Raw genomic sequence first — 11014 nt, 5'->3', positions numbered from 1 at the left:
TATAAAGTACACTCTATTGGAAATATTCATTGTATCCTAAATACAGTGTGTATATGCTGAAATTCATGATTTTATATATACTACTGATTTAACTTGCCCAAGTGCCGTCTCAATAGTATCCCTATATGCCAAGACAACTTTCTACGTACTTACCTATCACTTCTAACGTTATTTTTTTTCCCCTGTGGCCGCCCCACTGCACATGGAATTCCCTGGACAGGGATCAGATGCGATCCACAGTTGCGACCTACACAGCAGTTGCAGCAATGCCAGACCCTTAACCCACTGTGCCAGGCCAAGGATTGAGCTTGCATCCCAGAGCTCCAGAGATGTGGCTGATCTGGTTGCACTGCAGTGGGGTCTCCTTTCTTTAAAATTTGAAGTATATTGGATTTACAATGTTTCAAGTATACAGCAAAGTGATTCAGTGAATATATATATATATTATGTACATATATGTATACACATATATAATATATATATATTTCCCTTCAGATTATTTTCCTTTATTGGTTATTACAAGATATTGAGGCTAGTTCCCTGTGCTATATAGTAGGTCCTTGTTGGTTTTTTTTTTTTTTGTCTTTTTGCTATTTATTGGGCCGCTCCAGCGGCATATGGAGGTTCCCAGGCTAGGGGTCGAATCAGAGCTGTAGCCACCGGCCTACGCCAGAGCCACAGCAACGCAGGATCCGAGCCGCATCTGCAACCTACACCACAGCTCAGGGCAACGCTGGATCGTTAACCCACTGAGCAAGGGCAGGGACCGAACCCGCAACCTCATGGTTCCTAGTCGGATTCGTCAACCACTGCGCCATGACGGGAACTCCTGTTATTTGTTTTATGTGTACTGGTGTGTAAACATGTTGATCTCAAATTCCTAATTTATCCTACCTCCCTTGGTAACCATAAATTTGTTTCTATGTGTATGCGACTATTTCCATTTTGTAAGTAAGTTAACTTGTGTCATATTTTAGATCCCAGCTCTAAGTGATATCATATGACATTTGTCCTTCTCTGAGTTACTTCACTTACTCTGATAATCTCTAGGTCTGCTCATGTTGTTGCAAATCATTCTTCTTTTATGTCTGGGTAGTATTCCAATACCACTTTTTAAGCAAAGACTTCTCAAATAATCCCACCTTCATCCTCTCCAGGATTCCTCACTTCCTCCTCCTAGATCTTCTACTACAGTACATAGCAATTTACTCTGGATATTTATCTACCTAGCCCCCCACCCCCTGCTACCTCCCCCACTACTTTGTTCTTTATTTGTTATTTGCATCTTTATTTTTGTTTTTTTCATTTTTGTTTTTTGTTTTTTTTTGGTCTTTTTGCCATTTCTTGGGCCGCTCCTGTGGCATGTGGAGGTTCCCAGGCTAGGGGTCGAATCAGAGCTATAGCCACTGGCCTAAGCCACAGCCACAGCAACGCGGGATCCGAGCCACGTCTGCAACCTACACCACAGCTCATGGCAACTCCGGATCCCTAACCCACTGAGCAAGGCCAGGGATCAAACCTGCAACCTCATGGTTCCTAGTCAGATTCATTAACCACTGAGCCACAACGGGAACTCCTGTTATTTGCCTCTTTGATCTCAAGATCTGACTTTCTTCTCTACCTTTTTCCACTACAGATTACCTCAGATAGGAAACCCCCTCCCCTGCAAGTTCAAGGCAAGCACCACTCCTGGTCTAGCATATTGGTCTAGGCAGATTGACCTACCAAGAAAAGGGGTATTGGACACTTCCCTCGAAATTGCTGGCTCAGTGGAAATGAATCTGATGAGTATCTATGAGGACCCAGGTTCAATCCTTGGCCTTGCTCAGTGGGTTAAGAATCCAGCTTTGCTGTGAGCTGTGGTGTAGGTCGCAGACATGGCTTTGATCTGGCATTGCTGTGGCTGTGGTGTAGGCTGGGAGCTATAGCTCTGATTGGACCCCTAGCCTGAGAACCTCCATATGCCACAGGTGTGGCCCTAAAAAAGCAGAAATAAATAAATAAATTGCTGGTTCAGGAACTTTTCCACATATCTTTGGCAATAGGGATAAGTTTGTTGTGCTGTACCAATCCCTGACCTTGGGAAGTATGGCACAGAGAAAAGAAATACAAATTCCTAGTATCTGAGGTCCAATGTGTTGTTTAACTTATTAGATAATTGAATGGGGCCACTTGACTGCTATTCATAGATACTGTAGGATTCCAGTTTCATTCCTATTCCCTACAACCAAAGTTCACATGAAATCCAGCAAACCACCATTTTTAGTTTGTTATGTTTGTATTTGAGCTTTAAAATATAAACACACAGTGTGGGTTAAGGATCTGGGCATTGTCACTGCAGCAGCTAGGGTTGCTGCTATGGCATGGTTTCAGTCCCTGGACTAGGAAATTCCACATGTCACAGGCACGGCCAAAATGAAATAAATAAATAAATAAATAAATACACACAGAACCCATGATTTATGTAGAAACCTAAAGGCATGGCATTCCACTGTCTCACTGGTTTTGCAGAGGCAGAGTTTTGATCAAGACCATTGACAGCAGAGTACTCATTCTGGGCATAAGCAGAGGAAAACTACATTTAGCTGAGGTGGTCCAAAGAGGCTTTTGCGGAACAAACTCTTGCTTGAAGATGGAGGTTCTTGTTTGAAGGGGGTGTACACATCCTTTCTTGTTCCTGATTTTCCCTAATGTGCAGACAGAGGATTAAGGTGGGCTAGAGCAGAGTTGCTTGGCATAAGACCCTATCACTTTCCAATAGAGGTATTTCCCTACCACCATCAGATGGCATAGTATCATCTTAAGAAGGAACATAGGGGAGTTCCTGCCATGGTGTAGTGGGTTAGGAATTCAACTGAACCACTCCCGCCACTGCAGAGATGCTGGTGCAGCTGTGAGTCAAATTCAAACCCTGCCCCAGGAAATTCCATACGCTAGAGTTCCCTGGTGGTTCAGAGAGTTGAAGATCCGTCGTTGTTACTGATGTGGCTTTGGTTACTGCTGTGGCACTAATTTGATCCCTAGCCTTGGATTTCTGCATTCCTCGGGCATGAAAAATACAAACAAAAAAAGGAATATAGGAGTTCCCGTCGTGGCTCAGTGGTTAATGAATCCAACTAGGAAACATGAGGCTGCAGGTTCGATCCCTGGCCTTGCTCAGTGGGTTAAATATCCGGCGTTGCCATGAGCAGTGGTGTGGGTTGCAGACGCAGCTCAGATCCCACATTGCTGTGGCTCTGGCGTAGGCCAGTGGCTACAGCTCCCATTCGACCCCTAGCCTGGGAACCTCCATATGCCACGGGGAGCAGCCCAAGAAATGACAAAAAGACAAAAAGACAAAAAAAAAAAAGGAATATAAATCTCTGATTCAAGAGCTATAAAAAATGCTTCAGGGCAAGGTCACTGTGTGTTGATCATGGGGAGTTTGTGGCTCTGCTTTTGACCTTTGCTAAATCTCAAACCTTAATCAGAGTGGATATATTCTGGTTTCCAGCTTGCTTTAAAATCTTTACTGAGGTGGATTATGGAAAATTGAAATGGTGTACTGACAAGACCCTGGTCCTGGGGCCCAGATATCCTTCAATCCAAAGTATTATATGTGGAAGCCTGGTATTTAGGATTCAGTAACAAAGAAAATCAGCCTCCCCATCTGCTCTCACCCCTCCACTTCAAGGGGCTGATATACTCCACCACATACTGACCATTTGGGGTGGTGAACTTTGGTGTTTCTATGATCCCCTGTTTCTTAAGAAGCACTCATTCGGAGCATCACAGTGCTGCCTTTGGTTCCTAGGATCTCCTAGTCTACACAACACCCCCAGTTCTTGGAATATTGACCAAGTATGGCATGCCCTGGGAGGATTTTTCCAAGGAGGAAGCAAGGGAATCAAAATCAAAAAGGAAGTACAAAGGCATACTTACCTTGAAAACCAATATTTATAATTGAGAGTCCTCTGAAAGTAGTTTGTTCATTCTAGTGTATCATTCTAGGATACTTTCTATAAAAAATATCAGAATACTCAAAAGTTGTTAAACTTGGAGTCCTCCTTGTGGCTCAGTGGGTTAAGAACCAAACATAGTGTCTGTGAGGAGGTGGGTTTGACCCCTGGCCTCACTCAGTGGTTTAAGGATCCGGCATTGCCACAGGTTGCAGATGCGGCTCGGGTCTGATGTTGCTGTGGCTATGGTGTAGGTAGCTGCAGCTCCAATTCAACCTCTAGCATGGGAACTTCCATATGCTGCAGGTATGGCCATAAAAAGAAAAATAGTTGTTAAACTCACATAACAAAAAGCTGAAGAAGGCATCCTGGGACTGGTTATCTCAGAACTACAACTTTGCCATCAAAGGCTTTGATGTTTTTTGTATTCCCGTTTTTCCATCCTTTGACTTGTTCCTTCATGGTCTCAGGGTGTTTATTACACTTTCAGAGATCAAATGAAGACAATGTCTTGCCGAAACGCTGTTAATTTTTCCATGCATTTTTTTTTTTAATTAGGAAGGAAATCAATTCTAAGAAGTCCCACAGCAATCTCTCATCAGGTCACCTGGCCATGTTGGATCTCATGCTTAGCTCCCCCTGGAAAAAGGAATGGGAATATATTATCTGGCATTTTCAGACCTCCAGAATGGAGGAGGGGGATGTGCATTGTGGAGTGGGAAAAGGGGAGATGACTCCTTGGAAGGCCACCAACAATGCCTACCCATTCTCCAAAAACTTAAATCAGTGGCAAAGAATCATTGGGCCTTCAGCTTCTCCTGGTGGAATACCTGTGTTCTAGATTGAGACTATCAGAGTAGCTTGGCTAACACTGTGGACATTAACTTCTTGTTTCTTACCCATTCTTATTCTGATCTGATTTACGTCTAAACAGTAGATACCACACCATGACTTCAATCTTGCTGTTGTCTATTTCTACTTGATCCTTTAACTAATTTCTCTGGTGTTTGACTCTCAGTGCTTTCTCACAGACTTCCAGCTTATACTTACACTTCTGGCTCCTCCTACTCCAGAGTACATTATTAGGTGATGTAGGCTGCTGGGGACCCCAAAGGCAGCACTGGTTGCCTTATAAGAGCAGAGTGTTTGTCATGATCTCCCATCTTCACAGTGTCAGCAAGGAGCATGCATTTTGTACAGCAGGACACCAGTTCCTGATGTTGGGAAATATTCTGTTCAACTGGAAACCATCCTCTCTTCTATTACTAGCTGTGATGAGAATTAGGAAGATGATGCTTAGGAACATAAAGATTGTAAATATTGTAAGACAAGAAATTTACAATAATAGAAAAGCAGATGCTCTTTCTCTGCTCCTTCCCTCAAAACAAAAGATCCCACATATTACATAATCCCATTTATATTAAATGCACAGAACAGGCAAATCCAGAGAGACAGAAAGCAGATTAATGGTTGCCAGGGGCTGGGAGAGTTTGGGGAAAAGTGGAGAGTGATTGCTAATGGGTATGGATTGTGGGGGGATGTGATGGAAATATTCTACAATTGATTGTGGTGATAGTTGTACAACTCTGTAAATACATTCAAAGTCATTGAATTATACCTATTTTTTTTTCTTCTTCAGCCACACGAATGGCATATGAAAATTCCCAGGCCAGGGATTGAATCCGAGCTGCAGCTGTGACCTATGCCACAGCTGCAGTAATGCCAGATCATTAACCCACTGTGCCACAGCAGGAACTCCCAAAATGCACATTTATTTATTTATTTATGTATTTATTTATTTATTGTCTTTTTAGGGCTGCACCCACAGCATATGAAGGTTCCCAGGCTAGGGGTTAAATCAGAGCTATAGCCACTGGCCTACACCACAGCCACAACAATGCAGGATCTGTGACACATCTGCAACCTACACCATAGATCACAGCAATGCCAGATCCTTAACCCACTGAGAGAGGCCAGGGATCGAACATGCATCCTCATGGATGCTAGTCAGATTTGTTTCTGCTAAGCCACAAGAGGAACTCCCCAAATTGTATACTTTAAGTGGGTGAATTACATAATGTATAAGTTATATCTAAATAAAGCTGTTTTTAAAAAAAATAATTTATGGAAGGTTTTTAAAAAGGTCATTCTTTGTGGGAGTTCCCATCGCAGCTCAGCCATAATGAATCCGACTACTAGCCATGAGGATGCAGCTTCGATCCCTGGCTTCACTCAGTGGGTTAAGGATCCTGCATTGCCATGGGCTGTGGTGTGGGTCACAGCCACAGATCAGATCTGGCATTGCTGTGGATGTGGCTTAGGCAGTGGCTGCAGCTCCAGTTTTACCCCTAGTCTGGGAAACTCCATATGCTTCAGGTGTGGCCCCAAAAAGACAAAAAAAAAGTCATTCTTTGAATTCCAGTGGCATGACTGCAGTCTCAAAAACCTGCTTTTCCAGCCAACCAATTCCTGGAAGTTACAAAAAATTATGAGAATTTTCCAGAAGTCTTGTGTTGTAGAGGCATTTCTGCCCTTCAGTATTCAAACCCAGCTCTGCGCATCACTTGAGTGGGTAGAATAGACACTGTCTTAAGCAAAATTGCACACATCATGGCCCCACGGATTTTTACTCCTTACTAATGTGATTTCCAGGATAAAAAATAACCCTTTAAATTAATCCTCAATTCCTAGACTAAATAAGTGGTTTTACATCATTATTACAGAAATATAATCCATTAAGTGCATAGTTTGTGGCATATTAACAAGCTTTGTACACTGGGAGTTTTCAGTCTATGGTAGACCAGGAAAAATATCACTTTGATAAGTGTCTGACAAACATTCTTCCATGTGTGGAAATGACTATTCCAATATAGTTTTTGTAGGTGAATATCATGGTAATCTAACTCCAGGGAAAATCTTCTATTTTCTTTTCTTTTCTTTTTTTTTTTTTTTTTTTCCTGTTTAGGACTGCAGTTGGGGCATATGGAAGTTCCAAGGTTAGGGGTCAAATTGGAGCTGCAGCAGTTGGTTTATACCACAGCCACAGCAATGTGGGATCTGAGCCTCAACTGCAACCTACACCGAAGCTCGGGGCAATGCTGGAGGCTTTAACCCACTGAGCGAGGCCAGGGATCGAACTCTCATCCTCATGGTTATTAGTTGGGTTCTTAACCCACTGAGCCATAATGGGAACTCCGAAAGTTACTATTTTTCTAACATAGAATACTATCATCAATATATAAAGGAAAAGCATTATTGTTATGGATATTTTGTAAGATTCTCACAGGTTTTCCAGAGTCTTTTCAACAACTACCCTAGACAAGTGCCATTGGATATCGACACTTGCACCTCCAAGCTTCAGAGCTTAAATTGTTCTTCTAGTAATTTTAATCCTCTTTATAAAACAATGGAAAAATGCCAAAATTTCACTGTACAGAGCAAGTTCTTAACTTCTTTATATCCTTTGTTAAGTTGTACTAATTCCAAGTTTTTACTTATCCTATGCATATCTGGAGCCCAAATTTGGGGAGGGTAGTCTATGAAGAGCTTGATTTTATCTTCCCTAGAAACTCCCTTAAAAACTAAAAATTCTATAAATTAAAAAAGACCTGTGAGACATGAAAAAGATATTTAAATGAAAAATAAAGGATATGGAAAAAAGAAGAAAAGAAGAAAAAGAGTTGGCAGCACAGTGAAAATCAGATGGTAAGGAGAAAGGCCAGCCAAAGTTACTATGAGAATTGTGAATTTAAAGTTCTTTAAGGGAGTTCCCGTCGTGGCGCAGTGGTTAACGAATCCGACTAGGAACCATGAGGTTGTGGGTTCGGTCCCTGCCCTTGCTCAGTGGGTTAACGATCGGGCGTTGCCCTGAGCTGTGGTGTAGGTTGCAGACGCGGCTCGGATCCCGCGTTGCTGTGGCTCTGGCATAGGCCGGTGGCTACAGCTCCGATTGGACCCCTAGCCTGGGAACCTCCATATGCCGCGGGAGTGGCCCAAGAAATAGCAAAAAGACAAAAAAAAATTCTTTAAATAAATCATAGGTTTTTGGAACTATAAACAAGGATAGGGAAAAAACCTGTCATATTTTGAATTAAGAAACAAAGATCCGCCAAGTGATTTGCTTTTAGTTTGTTGTTGTTGTTTTGGTTTTTGACATTTTATTTATCTATTATTTATTATTGATTTTTATTTTAAATTTTATTGGAGTATACTTGATTTACAATGCTGTTAGTTTCAGGTGTACAGCAAAGTGACTCTGTTATACACACACACATATGTAAAATGAATATGTATACGTTTATTCTTTTTCAGATTATTTTCCCATAATGGTTATTAGAGAATATTGAGTAGAGTTCCCTATGCTACACACTAGGTACTGGTTAGTTACCTGTTTTATATATAGAAGTCTGCATACAGTAATCCCAACCTCCTAATTTATCCGTTCCCCTTACATTTCCCCTTTGGCAACAATAAGTGCACTTGCAGATCTGTGAATCTGTCTCTGTTTTGTAAATAAGTTCATTTGTAACACATTTAAATTAGATTCCATATATAAGTGATATTATATGATATTTTTCTTTCTCTACCTTAGTTATTTACATAGTATGGTAATCTCTAGGCCCATCCATGTTGTTGCAAATTGAATTATTTCATTCTTTTTTAAGGCTCAATAATATTCCATTGTATATCTTCTTATCCATTCCTCTATCAGTGGACATTTAGGTTGTTTCCATGTCTTGGCTATCGTAAATACGGCAGTGAACATTGGGTGCATATATCTTTTTTTTTTTCCTTTTTTGCTTTTTAAGGCTGCACCTGTGGCATATGGAGGTCCCCAGGCTAGGGGTCGAATCGGAGCTACAGCTGCTAGCCTGAGCCATAGCCACAGCAACCCAGGATCTGAGCCATGTCTGTGACCTACACCATAGCTCATGGCAACGCCAGATCCTTAACCCACTGAGTGAGGCCAGGGATGGAACCAGCAACCTCATGGTTCCTAGTCAGATTCATTTCCGATGGGCCATGACAGGAACTCCCTTTTTTTCCTTTTTACAGCCTCACCTGTTGCATATGGAAGTTCCCAGGCTAGGGGTTGAATCAAAGCTGTAGATGAGGCTTACATCAAAGCCACAGCAACACCAGATCTGAGCTGCATCTGCAACCTATGCCACCGCATGTGGCATTGCCAGATCCTTAACCCACTGAGCAAGGCCAGGGATCAAACCTGCATCCTCATGGAGACTATATCAGGTTCTTAACCTGCTGAACCACAATGGGAACTCCTGCATGTATCCTTTTGAATTGTGATTTTCTCTGGATATATGCCCATGAATGGCATTACTGGATCATATGGTAGTTCTGTATTTGATGTTTTAAGAAACCTCCATACTATTCTCCATAGAGGTTGTACCAATTTACAACACACCAACGGTGTAGGAGGATTCCTTTTCTCCATATCCTCTTCAGCATTTATTGTTTGTAGAGTTTTTGATGATGGTGTGAGGTGTTCAGGTATTCATGGTAGTTTTGATTTGCATTTCTCTAATAATTAGTGATGTTGAGCAGGTTTTCACGTGCTCTTTGGCCATCTGTATGTCTTCTTTGGGAAAATGTCTATTTAGATCTTTTTTTGATTGGGTTGGTTTTTTTTCATATTGAACTGCATGAATTTTTGTATATTTTGGAGATTAATCCCATGTCAGTTGCATAATTTGCAAACATTTTCTGCTATTCTGTAGGGTGTCTTTTCATTTTGTTTACAGTTTCTTTGCTGTGCAAAACCTTTTAAGTTTAATTAGGTCCCATTTGTTTATTTTTGTTTTTACTTCCATTACTCTAAGAAGTGGATCCAAAAAGACATTACTGTGATTTATGTCAGAGATTGCTCTGCCTATGTTTTACAGTATCTGGCCTTACATTTAGATCTTTAACCCATTTTGAGTTAATTTTTTGTATATGGTATAAGAGAATGTTCTAATTTCATTCTTTTTGCATGTAGCTGTCCAGTTTTTCCAGCACCACTTAATGAAGAGAATGTCTTTTCTCTACTGTATATTCTTGCCTCCTTTGTCATAGATAAGTTGACCATAGGTGCATAGGCTGATCTCTGGACCTTCTATCCTATTCCATTGCTCTGTATTTCTGTTTTTGTGCCAGTATCATACTGATTTGATGACTGTAGCTTTTTAGTATTGTCTTAAGTCAGGAAGCCTGATTCCTTCACTTCCAGTTTTCTTAAGACTTTTTTGGTTATTTGGGGTCTTTTGAGTTTCTATACAATCTAAAATATTTTTGTTCTAGTTCTTTGAAAAACGTCATTGGTAATTTGATAGAGATTTCATTGAATCTGTAGATTTCCTCCACCAAGTGATTCGTGATTGAGAAATAACACTAGAATCTTTCATGTCATCTCTCTATCCAGGTTAATCTAACTGGCTTGATCCTTAACCCACTGAGCCATAGAAGAACTCCTATTCTGTTCTTTATTCATCATATAAGCCACAAATATTTGTAGAATACTTCTTACCATAGACCTAGGTGCCCTTCTTCCCCCAAATCTCTTTCCTGTTTTCTCTATGGAACAATCCCACCACCTACCCAAGTGGTCCACACTGAATTCTGGTTGTCCTGCCTGGCCCTCAATGTCCAAGATTTACCAAGTCCGGTTGATTTGCTCTTTGAATAATAGTAGCCTTAGCTTTTGACTTCACTTTTCATTTCAAGATTTTTAGAATTTTTTTAGGCAGGTGCCTGGCAGGGGTGGAGGAGCCATCATAGGCCTGAAGCTACCCTGACACAAGGGAGGCTCTAATTAATTCTTTTTTTTTGTCTTTTTTGTCTTTTTAGGGCCATACCCATGGCATATGAAGGTTCCCAGCCTGGGGTCGAATCAGAGCTGCAGCTGCTGGCCTGCATCACAGCCACAGCAATGCAGGATCCAAGCCACGTCTGTGACCTACACCATAGCCCATGGCAATGCCTTGACCTTGGCCCTTGAGTGAGGCCAGGGATCGAACCTGTGTCTTCATGGATACTAGTCAGGTTTGTTAACCACTAAGCCACAATGGGAACTTCTC

The sequence above is a fragment of the Phacochoerus africanus genome, chromosome 15 (genome assembly GCF_016906955.1).
Source record: "Phacochoerus africanus isolate WHEZ1 chromosome 15, ROS_Pafr_v1, whole genome shotgun sequence".
NCBI classification, from domain to species: Eukaryota; Metazoa; Chordata; class Mammalia; order Artiodactyla; family Suidae; genus Phacochoerus; species Phacochoerus africanus.
Note: the sequence above shows the minus strand (reverse complement) of the source record.